This window comes from Arachis ipaensis, chromosome B10, assembly GCF_059453495.1.
Source record: "Arachis ipaensis isolate K30076 ecotype BB chromosome B10, ASM5945349v1, whole genome shotgun sequence".
Lineage (NCBI taxonomy): Eukaryota > Viridiplantae > Streptophyta > Magnoliopsida > Fabales > Fabaceae > Arachis > Arachis ipaensis.
In genome coordinates this window covers 98,733,625-98,758,003 of record NC_142435.1, presented here as the reverse complement: position 1 = coordinate 98,758,003, position 24,379 = coordinate 98,733,625, and the positions used below count along the sequence as shown (strand labels likewise).

Here is a 24,379-nt window from a genome sequence, read left to right as displayed (position 1 = left end):
TTTAATGTTCCTTTAATTTATTGTCTCTTCTACTTTTATTTATTCTATTGCTTTAGTTTGTTTATTTTCCCAGTTTGGTTTATGAACTTCATTTTAGAATTGATTTCTTTATTTAATGAAATTTGAGGTAATTCAGATTTATGATTGTTTTCTTTTATTTATGATATAAATAGTTTAGATTTTTCCCCTTTTGGCTTTGGTTGAGTAATTGGTGACACTTGAGTTATCAAACTCAGCTGTTGATTGAAAATTGGAATTTGCTGATTGATTTGGATCCCTCTAAAGCTAGTCTTTCCATAGGAGTTAACTAGGACTTGAGGAATCAAGTTGATTAGTCCACTTGACTTTCCTTTATTTAGTAAGGGTTAACTAAGTGGGAGCAATAAACAATTCTCATCACACCTGATAAGGATAACTAGGATGGAATTTCCAGTTCTCATACCTTGCCAAGAGTTTTCTTAATTATTAATTTATTTTTCTTGTCATTTAATTTACTTGTTCTTTAATTCAAAAACCCCCAAAAATACACTTTTTTCTCATAACCAATAATAAATCATACCTCCCTGCAATTCCTTGAGAGACGACCCGAGGTTTAAATACTTCGGTTATTACTTTTTAGGAGTTTTGTTACTTATGACAACCAAACTTTTGTACGAAAGGATTCTCTATTGGTTTAGAAGCTATACCTACAACGTGATTACTTTTATGAAATTCTTTACCATCAGAAAATCCTATCGTCAAAAATGGCGCCGTTGCCGGGGAATTGCAAACGTGGGCCTTATTATTGGTTATTGTAAATGTTTGCTTTTTTATTTCTCTGTTAGTGTTTCCAGTTTTAGGAGTTTATTTTCATTAATTTTCTTTAGCTACTATGAATTCTCACCCGTCTGGTTTCAAGTTTGGTTCCAATGTTGTTGTAAGGAATGGAAGCTACAATGAGAACAAGCATCAAGGTTGGAAGAATCAAAGATAGGAGGAACCACAAGGATTTGATCAACCCTCCTGGCAACAACCCCCTCCAATGCGCTATCACCAACAACCATTCTGTGATGCATACCAAGACAATAGTTATGGTGGACCCTTTCGTGACAAACCACCTCCACCAAATTACTATGGTCAAGAGCCATTCCAGGGAGCGTACCAGGATGATGAATATGGTGGACCCCCTTGTAGTTACCAACAAGCCCCACCATATGCTTATGAACCACCTCCCCAACATACCTTTGAACCACCATACTTACAAGCCCCTATACACCATTCACCTCCATATGACCCTAATCCTTATCCACCACACCAACCACCATATAAACCACACCCAGAACCACCACCTCAATATTCACCATCTCCATATCCTTATCAAGAAGAACCACCTCCGTATCATGAGCCCTTTCTCCGAACAAATGAACCCTCCTATCCATCCCAACCTTCATTGGATAACAACACACTCATCTCTAATATCATTGGTCTCACCTCTACACTCCAAAATCTTATATCCCGCATGAACCAACCCTCTACCTCCAATATTCAACCCTCAAGTTTTCGCACATCACCACCCTCCATGGTAGAGCACCCACATCCATCAATCCAAGAGCAAGATGATTCCTGTTATGCTATTGACATAGAATAAGAAAGAAGGAATCATCTTCGCGAATTCATACTTCATAAGAAGCTAGAGGAGGCCCTAAAGGGGGAGGTAGGAGAGACCCTTGAAGGAAGTTGTCAAGAGGTGGAGGTTAACAAGGAGGAGCTGGATTTTGTACTAGAGCAAGTGGAGAAAGCCAAAATCACTGAAGAAGAGGAAGTGGTTGAAGATTTAGGAGATGCGGAACCTCCATGGGAAAGTCCAGTCATAGAACCTCCTTCCAAGATGTCTGATGCTGAAGTCAAGGAGGGTGTACAACCTCCAAGGCATATCATGGTTGAAGACATTGAGGAGGTTGATCAAGAGATGGAGATTAAAGAAGAAGATGTACAACCTCCCATACCCTTGGTAAGCAATAAAGAAGAGAATGAATTGGAAGAAGGCTACCAAGAGGAAGAGGTTGAAATTGAAGAGGCCTGCAAAGAGGTGGAAGTTGTCAAGGGAGAGCACAAGGGAATGGAGCTTGAAATCACCTTACCAAAGCTGTTGGAGACCTCTTTCCCAAAGCCATCATTACCATCCAATACAACATTCAAGTGGGTAAAATACTTATCCTTAACCTTTGCTTTCCCACTTGAATATGGGCTACTTGAAACAGATGGTCAGCTTAGAGCTCTTTGTGGCATTAAGCATAAGAGGAAGATGGTTAGTGGTTGGAGTTGTCATACAAGGTTCAATATGGTTGTATACTCCAAGTTGAAGTGCATGGGTTGGTGTAGAGCTCGAATGAATGGGTCTAGGAAGCTGTTTGGATGCCTTAGTGAGAATTCGGATTGCTTACCACCCGGATGGAATCATCATGTTCCACTTGAAGACGGGTGCAGAAACAAGATTTGGGATCCGGGCATACACGGGGATCAACTATGGGAGCTCAAAGCTTGTGAAGAACTCCCTCAAGGATTGGCAAATTCACTTGAAAATGATGAAGATTATTAGAAGTCCAAGCATTGGTGGCAGTTTCAGGATGAGTTCAAGCACAAGCCTCCATGACAAGGAGCTAACCAAATGTCCAACTTAAGGACTTTAACTAAAAGTGCTAGGTGGGAGACAACCCACCATGGTATGATCGTTCTTTCTTTTCTCTCCTTAGTTTTATTTTAGTGACTCTTCTCATTAGTATTACATATAGTCTACATTTTGAATTCTGCATTCTATATAATATATAAAAAAAAATTTTGGTGGATGACGCGCAAGCGTCCCTGACGCGTGCGCGTCACCCTTAAATTCGGCGTAAATATGTGTTTGGCAGAGAGTTGCGATGGCCTGGCGATGGTATCGTGTTAAAAGCACAAATTCACCCACGCGTATGTACGCATCCCTAACGCGTACGCGTCACTTTCACCATATGGTCATCCACGCGTGCAAGTACCTGACGCGCACGCGTCGCAAGCAATTTTGGCCATTGTGCGAGATGAACAGAGAGTTGTGCGTGCACGGGGTTGGTCTCGCGCGATTCGCACACCCAGAGGCACGCAAACGTGTCCCAGACACGTACGCATCGCCTGAAGTTAATGCGATCCACGCGTACGCGTGATGCACGCGTACGCGTCGCACACAACGCACAACTAAAACGCCTCAGCGCTTGATTTCAAATCATCCACCCCTCAAATCCTAATTCTTTTCAATCCTAATTATTTCTTACTTTCTTCTTCTTCATTACTTCTCGTCCTTATTCTCTTCCATTCTATTTTTCCTATTGCATTTACATACTTTCATTCATTACATTTTAATTTTGTGCATATTTTTATTTTCTTTTCTAAGTTTATTATTTCTCCGTTGGTGTTAAATGTCTTATTCAACTGTCGTATCTTTTCTGGTATTATTCTGGTGCTTCGTGACTTGTTTTACATTGATTGGGTGATATTATTTATTTGTCAAATACCAATTTTTATGATACATGTGTTCCTTTTGCATTGACATGAACTTACACTATCTTTCATTACCCACACTCTTCCCCTTTGTTGCAATGTTTGCACTATTGATACGCCATTTTCTTTACTGTTTTCTCACTTGCATGTTGTAGCTACCATGTAACTGAGACCCTTATTATTTGGCATTAACCCAATTATATTTTATTTGTTTCCTATCTTTATTTTTGGGCTACTTTTCTTCTTTTTCCTTTTCTTTCAGGATGGCCACCGAGGAAGGGAAACAGAAAACTTTTACGTGGGGTGACAGACAAGTCCATTTGCACAATCTTTGGAGAAAAGCATCAGTTGTAGCAGCCCGTCCACTTGCACATCTTAGCATGCACCGAGGACGGTGCAATCTTTAAGTGTGGGGAGGTCGATACCGACTTCCGTGGGTTAGTTATTTTCTTCTCAACACCAATGTTTTATTTTCTTTGTTAGTTCATTGTTACATTTGCTTGTTTGATTGCATGATTGTTTGATTTTGTGCATATTTTACCACTACTTGGTTGAAGTAATATTTTCCTTTTCAAGAAACTTTTTAGAGTATTTCACTAGTTTAAATTAAAACTTTTTATTAAACTTGCTTGAAGAAATTTTATACTGGAACATGGTTTAGAGCTCGAACACACAAAACCTGTGAGATTCTTGAGCTTATTTGAATTGGTTACATTTTATCAACCAATATTTTATTTTTGGTGTGTGTTTTTCTCTCTAAAATTGTGATCTTTGTCTTGCTTAATTTTATATTTCCATTGTTTGATGTATGCATTCACTTATATGATTGAGGCCTTGTTTGATTGAGCTTACATACCCATATGGCCTTAACCCTTCATTATCCCTTGCAAACCAATTTGAGCCTATTTTACCCCATTTGTTCTTTATTTAGTACATCATTAACTCTAAGCAAAAAATAATAATGTCTTTAATTTGAATCCTTGGTTAGCTTAGACTAGTGAGAGTGTTCATGATTTAAGTGTGGAGAAGTTGGGTTTGGAAACATTTGGTTTAAGAATTGGGTGTTATATATCTTTATGAAAATGTGAAAGAAATGTTTCGGACATGTTCATGCATTCAATAATTTAATCATATGCATTTCAAAAAACAAAAGAAAAAAAATAGGCATATATAAACAAAAAAAAAATAAATAAAGGAGAAAAGAAAAGAAAAAGAGCAAATAATAAAAGGGGACAAAATGCCCCAAAGTAAATGGTGATAGCAATGCATATGTACTGTACTCGAAATTAGGATGTATGAATATGTGGAAAACATGGTTAATAGATAGTTAGATATTGTATTATGATTACATGGATTGTCTAAGTTAGGTGGAAAGTTTAGGCTAATTAAGGATTAAGATTTTAGTCCACTTGACCAAATACAATCCTACCTTGACCCTAACCCCATTACAACCCTTAAAAGACCTCTTGATATGTGTATTTATGCATCAAATTTTTGTCGATTGGTAGAAAAAGAGCAAGTCTTAGAAAGCAAGGTTAGTAGAGAATTGAGAGAATCGAACCTTAAACACATGAGTGATTAGAGTGTATACACTTCCAGTGAGAGTTCGATGCTCGATTCTTTGTTCCTGGCTTTCACGAGCTATTTTCTTTTGCAAGTTTACTTGTACCTTATTTTATGATTTGAATTAGTGAGATCTAGTTCATATTTCTTCTTGAAGAGCTTATTTACTTTTAACCAAGTAGGCAAAAATATTTTTGCATATAGTTGCATTCATATACATAGGTTGCATTTCATACTTTCTACCATTCCTCTTCACTCTTATAGTTTCTCTTGAGCTTAGCATGAGGACATGCTAATGTTTAAGTGTGGGGAGGTTGATAAACCCCATTTTTAGGGTTTATCCTGTGCTTCTGGATTTTATCCATTATTCTCACACTTATTCATACAATTCGCATGTTTTACGTTTTCCTTCCTGATTTTGTGCTATGATTGAAAACATGCTTTTTTGGCCTTATATTTGCTAATATTAATCCTCTCTTATTACCATTCGATGCCGTGATATGTGCGTTAAGTGATTTCATAGATTACAGGGCAGGAATGGCTTGGAGGATGGAAAGGAAGCATGCAAAACTGGAAGGAATACAAGAAACTGAAGGAACTGCTAAAGCTGTCCAACCTGACCTCTTCACACCCAAACGGTCATAACTTGAGCTACAGAGGTCCAAATGAGGCGGTTCCAATTGTGTTGGGAAGCTAACATCCGGAGCTTCGCAACAATATATAATTTACCATAGCTGTCTGATGCGTGGCAGAAGTTAATCAATTTAGAGAATTCAATTAAGAGACAGCATTGCACGTATAGCTCTTAACCGGCTAAGATCTCCCTCACCAATTTAAAAAAGGGGTTGTCACAAATTTTAGAAATAAAATACTGGGAGTATGAGTCCCAGGTCGTCTCCCAATGAGTTGCAGGAAAGAGTGCTATTTTATTAACCAGGAGTTTTCAGAAAAATTGAGTTTTGATAATGAGTAATTAAAATGCTTAAAAATTAAAATAATAAAATTAAACTGAGAATGATTATTGGTATTCTAAATAAAAGGCCTTGACTGGGGGAATAATTAAATGAAACTTCTATCCTTGTTGGGATCTTCTCAAGTGTGGTGTAAAAAGGTTATTGTTCTCACTCGATTACCCCTTACTAAATAAGGGAAAGTATGGTGATTGAACTAACTCTTACCCTCAGATCCTAATCCTCTCCCTTGGGGAGGTCTAGTGTTAGTGAGTATGAAGTTAGCTAACAACGTCCAGTTTAACCAAGCACTTGAGCATTCCTACTCAAGTATCGCCTCTTAATCAACCCCCATGTCAAGTAGAGATTCTACTCCATTGACATGAAATTAATAATCATAAAAATATGAGAAGGCATAATTAAATAAAATAAAATAGAGAATTAAAATTAATTGAATAAAAATAACTTCATATATTAATAGATTCAAAACGCAACATAATTATCTGAACAGATTCAATGAGTAACTAATTAAAAGTAAGGAAATAAGGAAACAAACTAAAGTAATGTCTTCAACGAAGGTAATGACTTTCAGCATCCAAAAATCCAAGCAAAAACATAAACTATCAATGTAACACTAATCTAGATTCAGATCTAAAACTAAAGTAATCCTAATGTGATGAATCTGAATGTCTGTGCATGCGTGTTGAGTTTCTGCATGTTCCCTAGGTTTAGTCTGTGTTTCTGGGCCAAAAACTGGATCAAAAAGCGGCCCAAAATTGCCCCCAGCATATTCTATTATTTTTGCAGATCGCGCAGGTCACGTGTACGCGTCGTCCATGCGTTCACGTCAGTTAGCGATTTTTCTTGTCACGCGTTTGCGTCACTCGTGCAGACTCCAATCCACGCGTTTGCGTCAGGCACGCATCCGTGTCTCTGCGAATTCTCCATTTTGCGCGTTCGCGTGGGCCATGCGCTCGCATCATTGCTCACTGGTCATCTCCTTAATTTCTTGTGTTCCTTCCATTTTTGCAAGCCTCCTCTCCAATTTCCAAGTCATTCATGCCCTATGAAGCCTGAAACACTTAACACACGGATTACGGCATCGAATGGGATAAAGGAGAATTAAAATACATAATTAAAGGTCTCTAGGAAGCAAGTTTTCATCCTGGAGTGATTTTGGGAAGGAATTATAAATACATGCTAATCATATGAATAAGTGGGTAAAGATTTGATAAAACCACACAATTAAACATAATATAAATCATAAAATAATAGTTTATCAACCTCCCCACACTTCAACATTAGCATGTTCTCATGCTTAGTTGAAGGAGATAAAGTAAATGAGTAGGACATGTAAAACTCATGTACAACTATATGTTTCTTGTCTACTTGGTTAAAAGTAAATAAGCTCTTCAAGACAAATATAAATTAGATTTCACTAACTCAATTCATATAGTAAATACAGGTAACATTGTAAGAAGACAGCTCATGAAAGCAGGGAACATAGAATTAAGCACTGAACCCTCACTGATGGTGTATGTGCACTCTATTCTCTCAAGTGTATAGGGTAATCATTCTACTCTTCTCTAGTCATGCTTTCTAAAATTTGTTCTTCACCTAACCAATCAACAATATTTAATACACCAATATAGACATCATGAGGTCTTTTTCAAAGTTGTAATGGGGCTAAGGTAAGGGTGAGGGTATATATATATATATATATATATGGCTAAGTGAGCTTTATAAATTGAATCTTTAATTAACCTAAGCTTTCACCTAACATACATATACTCTATATAACTTTAGAATCATGCCTAGCTACCCAAAATTTTCACTTTTGCATCACATACTCATATATCAACTTTTCTTTAAATTTTATCACATATGCATTGATTTTTCATTAACTTAACATTGGGGTAATTTTGTCCCCTTATTTATTTACTTATTTATTGATTTTTTTTAAATTAAAAAAAATAAACATAATTTATCAATGCACATGGATTTTTTTAATTTTTCTAGTCTCACAGGAGTAGGTACCCAAATTCCCATTAATTTATCGTGACATATTCCCTTATTAACCCTTGTTCCCACAATTTTCCCATACTTAATCAACACACAATTTCTATCTTAAGCTAACCAAAGATTCAATTGGGATATTTAATTGTTTTTCTGCTTAAGGCTAGTAATGTGGTAAAATATAGAACAAATGGGATAAAAAGGCTCAAAGTGGCTGACAAAAGTAATTTAAAGGGTAGGCTTATTTGGGATGAGTGAGCTAAACAAGTAATGGCCTCAATCATATGCATGCATATAACATATTAAATATTGGATATATAGGATGAAACAAAATAAGATTACAATCATAGAGAAGTAAACACATAAGAATAAAATATTTATGGTTAAATAATGTAACCATGTAATTAAGCTCAAATCTCACAGGTTGTGTGTTCTTAGCTTTTTAAACTATGTTCCAAATACAACTTCAAGCAAGGTTACACAAAGGTTTTGATTTAAATTAGTGAAATTTTTCAAAAAGTAGGGTCTTAGGAGAAACTTATTATTTTCAATCAAGTAGAACATGCATGCAACTAATTATTACTATGAAATTTATCCTATCCTACATTAGAAAAATTAACTAAATATCCTATTTTACTGGTGTTTAAGGAAAAGAAATTACCTCCAAAAGTCAGGTACTGACCGACCTCCCCACACTTAAGGCTTTGCACCGTCCTCGGTGCCATTTGTCAGGAACAAAGGGGGCTGGTAGTAGCATCACCACCATCGGGATCGTCATGGCTCCCTGTGATGGTAAATAAAGTGGACTCCGAGGTGTCTGGGTCTTTGTAGTTTCCCATAAGTAGCTCCTTGAGGTATGTGAATCGGCGCTTGTTACGGCGCTCTCTTAGCTTTGCTTTGTGTTCCTGCCGATCCAACCTTTCAAGTATCTGATGGAGCAGTTGGTTTGTTGTAGGTGCTTCTGGTGTTGAAGGAGGAATGTCTTCAGCCGGTTCTATAGGCTGGCTTGTAGTGGCTGCTGGTGGTCTGATATATTTTCCATTAGGGACGTACTGATCATCCCGTGGAAGGAAGGTTTTGGTGTCCCCAACTCTGTAAGAGACTCTAGCTGCCGAGACGAGATCTGAAATCAAGGCAGGAAAAGGTAGGTTGCCCGCAATTTGTTCGTGTCCCATTACATTCTGGATGTGTCTTGGTAAGTTTAGGTGCTGGTCTGTAAGAATACACCAAAGTAAAACAGCCATGTCTGCAGTGAAGAAAGACTCGTGAGTGCTTAAAAAGAAGTAATGAGACATAATATGTGCCCATACACGAGCCTCCAAGGTAAGTGCTGAAGCCGATTTCCCTTTTGGTCGGGATCGATGGTACCCGTAGATCCATCTGCTGCCAGGTTGTGCGATAACTCTGAGAACGGCGTCCCAGTTAAAATGGTATGTCTGGCACTTGAGTGAGGCTTCTTGGAATGCATCCAATCCTTATGGATCAGGGGGAAGATCTAAAGCTTGTTGAATGGCCTCTTCAGTTATGGGGAGTTACTTCTGACGGACATAGATAGACTGCATGGTCGGCATGTGAAAGTTGGAGTAGAATTCTACTACCCATGAGAGATTAACCTACCGTAGTTGTCTCCGTAGGAATCCCCATTGTCATCGTTCAATTTGCGGCTCAACAAATTCAGCAATACGAGTCGGGATGATGAGAAGGTATTCATTGTTGTAATTCCTCTCTGCCAGGATGGGGAACATCTGCTCACAGTAGCGGTTAGGAAACCGCGCAGTGTCCTTTGCTGGGAAGGCTTTTTCTTTTTTGTCAACCTTGATGATCCTCTTGATTCTTTTTGTTGAGAGCTTTACTACTGTTGAAGATGGCTCTGCCACTAATGCTCTTTTTGTACCTCTCTGATGAGCGGATAATTTATACGCTTTTTGGCATTGTTTTTAGTATGTTTTTAGTATGATCTAGTTACTTTTAGGGATGTTTTCATTAGTTTTTATGTTAAATTCACATTTCTGGACTTTACTATGAGTTTGTGTGTTTTTCGGTGATTTCAGGTATTTTCTGGATGAAATTGAGGGACTTGAGCAAAAATCAGATTCAGAGGTAGAAGAAGGACTGCTGATGCTGTTGGATTCTGACCTCCCTACACTCAAAGTGGATTTTCTGGAGCTACAGAACTCAAAATGGCGCGCTTCTAATTGCGTTGGAAAGTATGCATCCAGGGCTTTCCAGCAATATATAATGGTCCATACTTTGGCCGAGTTTAGATGACGCAAAAGGGCATTGAACGCCAGTTCTACGCTGCAGTCTGGAGTTAAACGCCAGAAACACGTCACAAACTAGAGTTGAACGCCAGAAACACGATACAAACTGGCGTTCAACTCCAAGAATGACCTCTCCACGTGTAAACTTCAAGCTCAGCCCAAGCACACACCAAGTGGGCCCCAGAAGTGGATTTATGCATCAATTACTTACTTCTGTAAACCCTAGTAACTAGTTTAGTATAAATAGGACTTTTTACTATTGTATAAAGGACCTTTTGATCAGTTTTATGCTATCGTAGACTTTCATGGGGGCTGGCCATTTGGCCATGCCTGGACCATTATCACTTATGTATTTTCAAACGGTAGAGTTTCTGCACTCCATAGATTAAGGTGTGGAGCTCTGCTGTTCCTCATGATTTAATGCAAAGTACTACTATTTTCTATTCAATTCAACTTATTCCGCTTCTAAGATATCCATTCGCACCCAAGAACATGATGAATGTGATGATTATGTGACGCTCATCATCATTCTCACTTATGAACGCGTGCCTGACAAATACTTCCGTTCTACATGCAACCAAGCTAGAATGAGTATCTCTTAGATATCTAATACAGGGGACCAAGTCCGAGTTATTAGTATCTTCGTGGTATAAGTTAGAACTCATGGATGGCCATTCCTGAGATCCGGAAAGTCTAAACCTTGTCTGTGGTATTCCGAGTAGGATCTGGGAAGGGATGGCTGTGACGAACTTCAAACTCGCGAGTGCTGGGCGTAGTGACAGACGCAAAAGGATAGTAAATCCTATTCCAGTATGGTCGAGAACCTCCAGATGATTAGCCATGCCATGACAGAGCATTTGGACCATTTTCACAGAGAGGATGGGATGTAGCCATTGACAACGGTGATGCCCTTACAGAAAGCTTGCCATGGAAAGGAGTAAGACTGATTGAAAGACAGCGGGAAAGTAGAGATTCAGAGGAATGAAAGCATCTCTATACGCTTATCTGAAATTCTCACCAATGAATTACATAAGTATTTCTATCTTTATTTTCTGTTTATTTATTATTATTATTCGAAAACTCCATAACCATTTGATATCCGCCTGACTGAGATTAACAAGATGACCATAGCTTGCTTCATACCAACAATCTCCGTGGGATCGACCCTTACTGACGTAAGGTTTTATTACTTGGACGACCCAGTGCACTTGCTGGTTAGTTGTGCGAAGTTGTGAAGTTATGTTTGGACCATGGTATGGTGCACCAGTTATTGGCGCCATTGCCAGGGAGAGAACGAACAACAAATTTTACAACCTCAGAGTAACAATTTCGCATACCAAGTTTTTGGCGCCGTTGCCGGGGATTGTTCGAGTTTGGACAACTGACGGTTCATCTTGTTGCTCAGATTAGGGAATTTTCTTTTTGTTTTATTTTCAAAAATATTTCATCAAAAATCTTTCAAAAAAATTTTTTTTTCCTTTTGTTTTCGAAAATTATTCAAATTTTTTAAGAATGAATTCTAGTGTTTCATGAAGCATGTAGAAGCCTGGCTGGCTGTAAAGCCATGTCTAATTCTTTTAGACTGAGGCTTCCACTTATAAGTATATGAAGTTGGATGAAGTTTCAGCTGTTGTATGCCTGATTTGTATCTTCTAAAGCTTGGCTGGCTATTAAGCCATGTCTAACCCTCAGATTGGAGCTTTAGACTAAGAGTGCAAGATTCCTGGAATTCATATTAAAAAATTTTGGAATCTTTATTTTTCTTTTTCACATTAATTTTCGAAAAAAATAAAAAAAATTTATAAAATGATAAAAATAAAAAATATTTTGTGTTTCTTGTTTGAGTCTTGAGTCAATTTTTAAGTTTGGTGTCAATTGCATTTTTTTTCTAAAAAATTTATGCATTTTCGAAAATTCATGCATTCATAGTGTTCTTCATGATCTTCAAGTTGTTCTTGGCCAGTCTTCTTGTTTGATCTTCATATTTTCGTATTTTGTGTCTTTTCTTGTTTTTCATATGCATTCTTGCATTCATAGTGTCTAGACATGAAAAATTTCTAAGTTTGGTGTCTTGCATATTTTCTTTTCCTGAAAAATTTTCAAAAATAAGTCTTGATGTTCATCTTGATCTTCAAAGTGTTCTTGGTGTTCATCTTGACATTCATAGTGTTCTTGCATGCATTCATTGTTTTGATCTAAAAATTCTCATGCATTGAGTCATTTTTATGTTTTTCTCTTTCTTCATTAAAAATTCAAAAATAAAAAAAATATATCTTTTCTTTTTTTTCTCTCTCATAAATTTCGAAAATCTGGATTGATTTTTTCAAAAATTTTTAAAATTCAGTTGTTTCTTATGAGTCAAATCAAATTTTCAATTTAAAAATCTTATCTTTTTCAAAATCATTTTCAAAAATCAAATCTTTTTCATTTTTCTTATTTTTCGAAAATTCTAAAAATATTTTTCAAAAATATTTTTCTTAATTTTATATCATATTTTTGAAAATATCATCAACAATTAATGTTTTGATTCAAAAATTTCAAGTTTGTTACTTACTTGTTAAGAAAGATTCAAACTTTAAGTTCTAGAATCATATCTTGTGATTTCTTGTGAATCAAGTCATTAATTGTGAATTTAAAAATCAAATCTTTTTCAAAACTAATTTCAATCATATCTTTTCAAAAATATCTTTTTACCTTATCTTTTTTTCATATCTTTTTAAAACATATCTTTTTCAAAAATTTGATTTTAAAATATCTTTTCTAACTTCTTATCTTCTATCTTTTCAAAATTGATTTTCGAATTTGTTTCAACTAACTAATTAACTTTTTGTTTGTTTCTTATCTCTTTCAAAACTACCTAACTAACTACCCCTCTCTAATTTTCGAAAATACCTCCCTCTTTTTCAAAAATTCTTTTTAATTAATTAATTGTTTAAATTTTAATTTTAATTTCAATTTTCCTTTAATTTTCGAAAATCATTAACTATTTTTCAAAATCAATTTTCAAAATTTCCTCTCCCTCATCTCCTTCTATTTATTTATTCATCTACAAACACTTCTCTTCACCAAAAAAATTCGAACCCCTTCTTCTCCTCTGAGTTCGAATTCTTCTCTTCTACATTCTTATTCTTCTTTTCTTCTACTCACCCAAAGGAATCTCTATACTGTGACATAGAGGATTCCATATTTTCTTTGTTATTCCCTTCTTTGTCATATGAGCAGGAGCAAGGACAAGAACATTCTTGTTGAAGCAGATCCTGAACCTGAAAGGACTCTGAAAAGGAAACTAAGAGAAGTTAAAATACAACAATCCAGAGACAACCTTACAAGAATTTTTGAACAAGAAGAGGAGATGGCAGCCGAAAATAATAATAATGCAAGGAGGATGCTTGGTGACTTTAATGCACCTAATTCCAATTTACATGGAAAAAGCATCTCCATCCCTACCATTGGAGCAAACAACTTTGAGCTGAAACTTCAATTAGTTTCTCTGATGCAACAAAACTGCAAGTTTCATGGACTTCCATCTGAAGATCCTTTTCAGTTCTTAACTGAATTCTTGCAGATATGTGATATTGTTAAGACTAATGGAGTAGATCCTGAAGTCTATAGGCTCATGCTTTTCCCTTTTGCTGTAAGAGACAGAGCTAGAATATGGTTGGACTCTCAACCTAAGGATAGCCTGAACTCTTGGGATAAGCTGGTCAAAGCTTTCTTAGCCAAGTTTTTTCCTCCTCAAAAGCTGAGTAAGCTTAGAGTGGACGTTCAAACCTTTAGACAGAAAGAAGGTGAATCCCTCTATGAAGCTTGGGAGAGATACAAGCAACTGACCAAAAAGTGTCCTTCTGACATGCTTTCAGAATGGACCATCCTGGATATATTCTATGATGGTCTGTCTGAATTAGCTAAGATGTCATTGGATACTTCTGCAGGTGGATCCATTCACCTAAAAAAAATGCCTGCAGAAGCTCAAGAACTCATTGACATGGTTGCTAATAACCAGTTCATGTACACTTCTGAGAGGAATCCTGTGAGTAATAGGACGCCTCAGAAGAAGGGAGTTCTTGAAATTGATACTCTGAATGCCATATTGGCCCAGAATAAAATATTGACTCAGCAAGTCAATATGATTTCTCAGAGTCTGAATGGAATGCAAGCTGCATCCAACAGTACTCAAGAGGCATCTTCTGAAGAAGAAGCTTATGATCCTGAGAACCCTGCAATAGCAGAGGTGAATTACATGGGTGAACCATATGGAAACACCTATAATCTCTCATGGAGAAATCACCCAAATCTCTCATGGAAGGATCAACAAAAGCCTCAACAAGGCTTTAATAATGGTGGAAGAAACAGGTTTAGCAATAGCAAGCCTTTTTCATCATCCACTCAGCAACAGACAGAGAACTTTGAGCAAAATACCTCTAATTTAGAAAACTTAGTCTCTGATCTATCTAAGGCCACTCTGAGTTTCATGAATGAAACAAGGTCCTCCATTAGAAATTTGGAGGCACAAGTGGGCCAGCTGAGTAAGAAGATCACTGAAACCCCTCCTAGTGCTCTCCCAAGCAATACAGAAGAAAATCCAAAAGGAGAGTGCAAGGCCATTGATATAACCATCATGGCCGAATCCAAGGAGGAAGGGGAGGATGTGAATCCCAAGGAGGAAGACCTCCTGGGATGTCCAGTGATCAATAAGGAGTTTCCCTCTGAGGAACCAAAGGAATTTGAGACTCATCTAGAGACCATAGAGATTCCATTGAACCTCCTTACGCCCTTCATGAGCTCTGATGAGTATTCTTCTTCTGAAGAGAATGAGGATGTTACTGAAGAGCAAGTTGCCAAGTTCCTTGGTGCAATCATGAAGCTGAATGCCAATTTATTTGGTAGTAAGACTTGGGGAGATGAACCTCCCCTGTTCACCAATGAACTAAATGCATTGGATCAACTGAGATTGCCTCAGAAGAAATAGGATCTTGGAAAGTTCCTAATACCTTGTACCATAGACACCATGACCTTTTAGAAGGCTCTATGTGACCTTGGGTCAGGAATAAACTCATGCCACTCTCTGTAATGGAGAAATTGGGAATCTTTGAGGTACAAGCTGCTAAAATCTCATTAGAGATGGCAGACAATTCCAGAAAACAGGCTTATGGACAAGTAGAGGACATATTAGTAAAGGTTGAAGGCCTTTACATCCCTGCTGATTTCATAATCCTAGATACTGGGGAGGATAAGGATGAATCCATCATCCTTGGAAGACCCTTCCTAGCCACAGCAAGAGTTGTGATTGATGTTAACAGAGATGAACTAGTCCTTCAATTGAATGAGGACTCCCTTGAGTTTAAAACTCAAGGACATCCTTCTGTAAATATGGAAAAGAGGCACAGTAAGCTTCTCTCAAAACAGAGTCAACCAGAGCCCCCACAGCCAAACTCTAAGTTTGGTGTTGGGAGGCCACAACCAAACTCTAAGTTTGGTGTTAAACTCCCATATCCAAACTCTAAGTTTGGTGTTGGGGAGTCTCAACAATACTCTGAACATCTATGAGGCTCCATGAGAGCCCACTGTCAAGCTGTTGACATTAAAGAAGCGCTTGTTGGGAGGCAACCTAATTTTTATTTATCTAATTTTATTTTTATTTTTGTTGTTCTTTCATGTTTTATTAGGCTCATGATCATGTGGAGTCGCAAAATAAATAGAAAAATCAAAAACAGAATAAAAAACAGCAGAAGAAAAATCACACCCTGGAGGAAGGACTTACTGGCGTTTAAACGCCAGTAAGGAGCATCTGGCTGGCGTTCAACGCCAGAACAGAGCATAGATCTGGCGTTGAACGCCCAAAACAAGCAGCATCTTGGCGTTCAGACACCAGGAATGCACACTGAGGAAAGCTGGCACTGAACGCCAGAATCAAGCATAGAACTGGCGTTCAACGCCAGAAACATGCTGCATCTGGGAGCTGAACGCCTAGAACAAGCATCAATTCGGCGTTTAAACGCCAGAATTGCATACAAAGGCATTTTACATGCCTAATTGGTGCAGGGATGCAATTCCTTGACACCTCAGGATCTGTGGACCCCACAGGATCCCCACCTACCTCCACTCATACTCTTCCCTCTTCTCAATGTTCATCCTCTCTTCCCAATAAACACCCTTTCCCAAAACCCTTCACCAATCACCTCAAGCTCTCTTCCCTATTACCTATTCACCACTCACATCCACCCACTCTTCCCCATAAACCTATTTCATACACCCCACCTACCTTCAAAATCCAAAATCACTTTCCCACCCAAACCCACCCTAAATGGCCGAACCTAACCCCTCTCCCTTCACTATATAAACCCCTCCATTCTTCTTTAATTTCACACAACACAACCCCCTCCTCCTCTTCTTGGCCAAAACACATCTCTCTCTCCCTCTCCTCCATTTCTTCTTCTTCTTCATCTATTCTTTCTTTTCTTGCTCCAGGGCGAGCAATATTCTAAGTTTGGTGTGGTAAAAGCATAAAGCTTTTTGTTTTTTCATTACCATTGATGGCACCTAAGACCGGAGAATCCTCTAGAAAAGGGAAAGGGAAGACAAAAGCTTCCACCTCCGAGTCATGGGAGATGGAAAGATTCATCTCCAAAGCCCATCAAGACCACTTCTATGATGTTGTGGCCAAGAAGAAGGTGATCCCCGAGGTCCCTTTCAAACTCAAGAGAAATGAGTATCCAGAAATCCGACATGAAATCCAAAGAAGAGGTTGGGAAGTTCTAACAAAACCCATCCAACAAGTCGGAATTCTAATGGTTCAAGAGTTCTATGCTAATGCATGGATCACCAGGAACCATGATCAAAGTAAGAACCCGAACCCAAAGAATTATCTCACCATGGTTCGGGGGAAATACTTAGATTTTAGTCTGAAAAATGTGAGGTTGGCGTTTAACTTGCCTATGATGCAAGGAGATGCACGCCCCTACACTAGAAGGGTCAACTTTGATCAAAGGTTGGACCAAGTCCTCATGGACATATGTGTGGAAGGAGCTTAATGGAAGATTGACTCAAAAGGCAAACCGGTTCAACTTAGAAGACTGGACCTCAAGCCTGTGGCTAGAGGATGGTTGGAGTTCATCCAACGCTCCATCATTCCCACTAGCAACCGATCTGAAGTTATTGTGGATCGAGCCATCATGATTCATAGCATCATGATTGGAGAGGAAGTAGAAGTTCATGAAGTCATCTCCCTTGAACTCTACAAAATAGCCGAAAAGCCCTCCCCCTTGGCAAGGCTAGCTTTCCCTCATCTTATTTGCCATCTATGTTACTCAGCTGGAGCTTTCATAGAAGGAGACATTCCCATTGAGGAAGAGAAGCCCATCACTAAGAAAAGGATGGAGCAAACAAGAGAGCCCACTCATGGAGCTCAAGAAACACGTGAGGAAGCTCATCATCAAGAAATCCCTGAGATACCTCAAGGGATGCACTTTCCTCCACAAAATTTTTGGGAGCAAATCAACACCTCCCTAGGAGAACTAAATTCCAACATGGGACAACTAAGGGTGGAACATCAAGAGCACTCCATCATCCTCCATGAAATTAGAGAAGATCAAAGAGCTATGAGGGAGGAGCAACAAAGACAAGGAAGAGACATAGAAGAGCTCAAGGACATCATTGGTTCCTCAAGGAGAAAACGTCACCATCACTAAGGTGGACTCATTCCTTGTTCTTAAACTTTCTGTTTTTCATTTTCTTATATTAAATGTTTATCTATGTTTGTGTCTTCATTACATGATCATTAGTGTCTAAGTGTCTATGCCTTAAAGTAGTGAATATGAATCCATCACCTCTCTTAAATGAAAAATGTTTTAATTCAAAAGAACAAGAAGTACATGAGTTTTGAATTTATCCTTGAACTTAGTTTAATTATTTTGATGTGGAGACAATACTTTTTGTTTTCTGAATGAATGCTTGAACAGTGCATATGTCTTCTGAAGTTGATGTTTTAGAATGTTAAATATGTTGGCTCTTGAAAGAATGATGAACAGGAGACATGTTATTTGATAATCTGAAAAATCATAAAAATGATTCTTGAAGCAAGAAAAAGCAGTGAATATAAAAGCTTGCAGAAGAAAAAAAAATGGCGAAAAAAAAAAGAGAAAAAGCAAGCAGAAAAAGCCAAAAGCTCTTAAAACCAAAAGGCAAGAGAAAAAAGCCAATAACCCTTAAAACCAAAAGGCAAGGGTAAATAAAAAGGATCCCAAGGCTTTGAGCATCAGTGGATAGGAGGGCCTAAAGGAATAAAATCCTGGCCTAAGCGGCTAAACCAAGCTGTCCCTAACCATGTGCTTGTGGCATGAAGGTGTCAAGTGAAAACTTGAGACTGAGCGGTTAAAGTCAAGGTCCAAAGCAAAAGAAGAGTGTGCTTAAGAACCCTGGACACCTCTAATTGGGGACTTTAGCAAAGCTAAGTCACAATCTGAAAAGGTTCACCCAGTTATGTGTCTGTGGCATTTATGTATCCGGTGGTAATACTGAAAAACAAAGTGCTTAGGGCCACGGCCAAGACTCATAAAGTAGCTGTGTTCAAGAATCAACATACTGAACTAGGAGAATCAATAACACTATCTGAACTCTGAGTTCCTATAGATGCCAATCATTCTGAACCTCAATGGATAAAGTGAGATGCCAAAACTATTCAAGAGGCAAAAAGTTACAAGTCCCGCTCATCTGATTGGAGCTATGTTTCATTGATATTTTGGAATTTATAGTATATTCTCTTCTTTTTATCCTATTTGATTTTCAGTTGCTTGGGGACAAGCAACAATTTAAGTTTGGTGTTGTGATGAGCGGATAATTTATACGCTTTTTGGCATTATTTTTAGTATGTTTTTATTAGGATCTAGTTACTTTTAGGGATGTTTTCATTAGTTTTTATGTTAAATTCACATTTCTGGACTTTACTATGATTTTGTGTGTTTTTCTATGATTTCAGGTATTTTCTGGCTGAAATTGAGGGACTTGAGCAAAAATCAGATTCAGAGGTAGAAGAAGGACTGCTGATGTTGTTGGATTCTGACCTCCCTGCACTCAAAGTGGATTTTCTAGAGCTACAGAACTCAAAATAGAGCGCTTCTAATTCTGTTGGAAATTAGATATCTAGGGCTTTCCAGCAATATATAATAGTCCATACTTTGGCCGATTTTAGATGACGCAAAAGGGCGTTGAACGCCAGTTCTACGCTGCAGTCTGGAGTGAAACGCCAGAAACACGTCACAAACCAGAGTTGAACGCCAGAAACACGTTACAAACTGGCATTCAACTCCAAGAATGACCTCTCCACGTGTAAACTTCAAGCTCAGCCCAAGCACACACCAAGTGGGCCCCGGAAGTGGATTTATGCATGAATTACTTACTTCTGTAAACCCTAGTAACTAGTTTAGTATAAATAGGACTTGTTACTATTGTATAAAGGACCTTTTGATCAGTTTTATGCTATCGTAGACTTTCATGGGGGCTGGCCATTTGGCCATGCCTAGACCATTATCACTTATGTATTTTCAAACGGTAGAGTTTCTGCACTCCATAGATTAAGGTGTGGAGCTCTGCTGTTTCTCATGATTTAATGCAAAGTACTACTATTTTCTATTCAATTCAACTTATTCTGCTTCTAAGATATCCATTCGCACCCAAGAACATGATGAATGTGATGATTATGTGACGCTCATCATCATTCTCACTTATGAACGCGTGCCTGACAAACACTTCCGTTCTACATGCAACCAAGCTAGAATGAGTATCTCTTAGATATTTAATACAGGGGACCGAGTCTGAGTTATTAGTATCTTCATGGTATAAGTTAGAACCCATGGATGGCCATTCCTGAGATCCGAAAAGTCTAAACCTTGTCTGTGGTATTCCGAGTAGGATCTGGTAAGGGATGGCTGTGTCGAACTTCAAACTCGCGAGTGCTGGGCGTAGTGACAGACGCAAAAGGATAGTAAATCCTATTCCAGTATGATCGAGAACCTCCAGATGATTAGCCATGCCGTGACAGAGCATTTGGACCATTTTCACAGAGAGGATGGGATGTAGCCATTGACAACGGTGATGCCCTTACAGAAAGCTTGCCATGGAAAGGAGTAAGACTGATTGGATAAAGACAGCGGGAAAGCAGAGATTCAGAGGAATGAAAGCATTTCTATACGCTTATCTGAAATTCTCACCAATGAATTACATAAGTATTTCTATCTTTATTTTCTGTTTATTTATTATTATTATTCGAAAACTCCATAACCATTTGATATCCGCCTAACTGAGATTAACAAGATGACCATAGCTTGCTTTATACCAACAATCTCCGTGGGATCGACCCTTACTCACGTAAGATTTTATTACTTGGATGACCCAGTGCACTTGCTGGTTAGTTGTGCGAAGTTGTGAAGTTATGTTTGGACCATGGTATGGTGCACCAGTTATTGGCGCCATTGCCAGGGAGAGAACGAACAACAAATTTTACAACCTCAGAGTAACAATTTCGCATACCACTCTCCTTGCTGGTGGTTTGGGAGTAGCTTTCTCTTTACCTTTCTTGGTGGCCATCCTGAAAAAGGAAAGAGAAAGTGAGATGTAAAGCGAAGGGTTCGAGCAAGGGAGTGAACAAAATGGTTGATAATCAATGCACGGTGAAGAAGGATGTCGTTAACACATGGTCTAAACTACATGTGAAAAGTTCATCAAATGTAATATAATGAGTGCATGTGATGGCAATTGAATGCGGGATGTTTATTGGCATGCCGGCAAAGGCATGAGTAGCACAGATCAAGCATTCAATGTCCAAGTTAGATTACCAAGTCTTTCAAACTGGAAATCTATTTGTATTGACAATTATATGAAATTAATAAAATATAAAAGGGGTTTTGTGAAAAACAGGCATTAAAGTAGTAGTGTAGAATGAGTAAAAATAATGTGTAATGCCATACAGGCGTTTTCGCAAACACTTGGCATGCATGTTGAATACGTTATTGGAAGTAGTAAATTTAGTCATGCAAGCGACCCTTTTTGAAAAGTAATATATAATTGTCAAACAAGTCCATGATAATCCACAAGCAAAATATAGAAAATAAAGACCTAAATAGATTTTCAACACCAATTAAAAGGAATAAAAAAAAAAGAAAGAAGGAAAAAGAAAAAGAAAATATAGATAAAGAAAGTAAAAAGAAAAAAGAAGTATAAAACATAAAAAAATTAAGAATAATAATGAAAAAGTAAAGAAGGAAGAAGAAAATAAAAACCTTGATAATGGTGGTGAAAAAGACAGAAAAAAGGGGGAGAGTAAAAAAAATGAGAAAGAGTAAGAAGGAAGAAGGGAGAAGAAAGAAGTAAGAAGGGATAAGAAAAATTAGGATTTGGGGAAGAAAAGATAAGATATTTTGGCTGATCTAGATATTCTGTGCGACGCATGTGACGCGGACGCGTGGGTCACGCGGTCGCGTGACCTGAATTGTGCGATTGGAGCGAGGGCAGCGACGCGTTCGCGCAACTCTCTGTGTTAAACTCATTTTGCCAAAACTTAGGGTGACGCGATCGCGTGACCTGAATTGTGCGATTGGCGCGAGGGCAGTGACGCGTTCGCGCAACTCTCTGTGTTAAACTCATTTTGCCAAAACTTAGGGTGACGCGATCGCGTGGTTGACGTGGTCGTGTGAATAGCCATGTTTAGAGGACGAGGCGGCCGCGTGGGGCACGCGGTCACGTGACAGGGCTGGTGCTTCTAACATCACTCTAGCCCCACTCCATCGCAACTTGCTGCCATACACCCCCTTTACGTCGATTTTTAGGGTCACGCATTCGCGTGGGTGACGCGAACTCGTGGGAGGCTTATTTTCCAAATGACGCGGCCGCGTCGTTGACGCGGACGCGTTGGCATATTTGTGCCTAAGGCACGCCTCCAATCACGCTTTCGCGTGATTCTCTGTCTAATTCTCTTTTCTTCAACAGTGTTGTCTTCCTGGAGCTGTGGGCATTCATCAGTATAATGACTATAATCAGCACAGATCCCGCATACTCTTTGTGGAACTAACTGTTGGCTTTGTTGTGGTGAAGGCTGAGCTTGATGTGCTTGTTGTTGGTTCAACTGCATCTGTTTAAGTAGGTTGGTCATTTCACATATACTCTGTGTCAGAGCAGTAGTTTCTTTGCTAGAGGAAACCTCTGCAACAGCTTTGGGGTTGCGCCTCTGTCTGTGATTCCTAGTGGACTCAGCTAAGTCGCTGATCAGTTGCCATGCTTCATCTGCGGTTTTATACTTTTTCAGAGAACCATTACTGGCACCTTCCAGTGTAGTCTTATCCTGGGGGTTCATGCCTTGAGTGAAGTAGCTGATCAATACTAGTTTACCAATCATGTGATGGGGACATGCGTCCAGGAGATTGTTGAAGCGCTCCCAATATTCATAGAGAGTCTCTGATTCACCTTGAACAATGCAGGAGATCTCTTTTCTCAGTCTATCTGTGACTTCAGCTGGGAAGTATTTTTCCCAAAATTCTCTCCTGAGTGTATCCCAGTTGGTAACAGTTGCTTTAGGTTGGGAGTAGTACCACTCCCTCGTCTTTCCCTCAAGAGAAAATGGAAAAGCGGTTAACAGAATAGAAGTTTCATCTGCACCATGACGCCTAACAGTAGAACAGGCTGTCTGGAAATCCCTAAGGTGCTTGATAGGCTCTTGAGCAGGTAAGCCATGAAACTTGGGCATCAAGTTGATCAGTGCGGTTTTTAGTTCAAAATCTGCAGCTGTAGTCGGGTGATGCACTTGATACGGCTGCAGTGTAAAATCTGGGGCTCCTGCCTCCTGGAGAGTAATCATCCTAGGTGCTGCCATATTTCCTGCACGTAAATCAACTAGATCAGTAGTAAATGAGCTTGCCTCACTCTCAGATGGCGGTTTACATTTGCCCTCAGATGAAACTGGTGAATTGATAATAATCACTTCACCGCCCTCAGAGGCTAGTCGACGTCGAGTTCGTCTAATATGCGAAAGAGTTCCTTCAATTTCAGGATCAAATGGGACTAAACTCGGATCAGGCAATAAACACGTCATTCAATGAGAAAGACATGTAACTCATGGTAACAGAAATAAAAAAAATAATAAAATATGCAAATAAAAATAAAATATATACACTAATTAATAATTTAGCACACTATTGCAACTCCCCGGCAACGGCGCCAAAAATTGATGCGTGGCAGAAGTTAACCAATTTAGAGAATTCAATTAAGAGACAGCATTGCACGTATAGCTCTTAACCGGCTAAGATCTACCTCACCAATTTAAAAAAGGGGTTGTCACAAATTTTAGAAATAAAATACTAGGAGTATGAGTCCCAGGTCGTCTCCTAACGAGTTGCAGGAAAGAGTTCTATTTTATTAACCAGGGGTTTTCAGAAAAATTGAGTTTTGATAATGAGTAATTAAAATGCTTAAAAATTAAAACAATAAAATTAAACTGAGAATGATTATTGGTATTCTAAATAAAAGGCCTTGACTGGGGGAATAATTAAGTGGAACTTCTATCCTTGTTGGGATCTTCTCAAGTGTGGTGTAAAAAGGTTGTTGTTCTCACTCGATTACCCCTTACTAAATAAGGGAAAGTATGGTGATTGAACTAACTCTTACCCTCAAATCCTAGTCCTCTCCCTTGGGGAGGTCTAGTGTTAGTGAGTATGAAGTTAGCTAACAACGTCCAGTTTAACCAAGCACTTGAGCATTCTTACTCAAGTATCGCCTCTTAATCAACCCCCATGTCAAGTAGAGATTCTACTCCATTGACATGAAATTAATAATCATAAAAATATGAGAAGGCATAATTAAATAAAATAAAATAGAGAATTAAAATTAATTGAATAAAAATAACTTCATATCTTAATAGATTCAAAACGCAACATAATTATCTGAACAGAGTCAATGAGTAACTAATTAAAAGTAAGGGAATAAGGAAACAAACTATAGTAATGTCTTCAACGGAGGTAATGACTTTCAGCATCCAAAAATCCAAGCAAAAACATAAACTATCAATGTAACACTAATCTAGATTCAGATCTAAAA

The 24,379-nt window shown here is 38.3% G+C and overlaps 2 non-coding genes across 2 annotated transcripts; one reads left to right on the top strand and one right to left on the bottom strand.

Annotated features, from left to right (window-relative positions):
- Positions 1-14,048: 14,048 nt before the first annotated feature.
- LOC148581032 (small nucleolar RNA R71) lies at positions 14,049-14,156 on the bottom strand. The gene has a single exon (XR_015895622.1). It is a non-coding gene; the product is annotated as a small nucleolar RNA R71 (small nucleolar RNA).
- Positions 14,157-22,679: 8,523 nt separating this feature from the next.
- Positions 22,680-22,787, top strand: LOC148581031 (small nucleolar RNA R71). The gene has a single exon (XR_015896464.1). It is a non-coding gene; the product is annotated as a small nucleolar RNA R71 (small nucleolar RNA).
- The last annotated feature ends 1,592 nt before the right edge of the window (positions 22,788-24,379 follow it).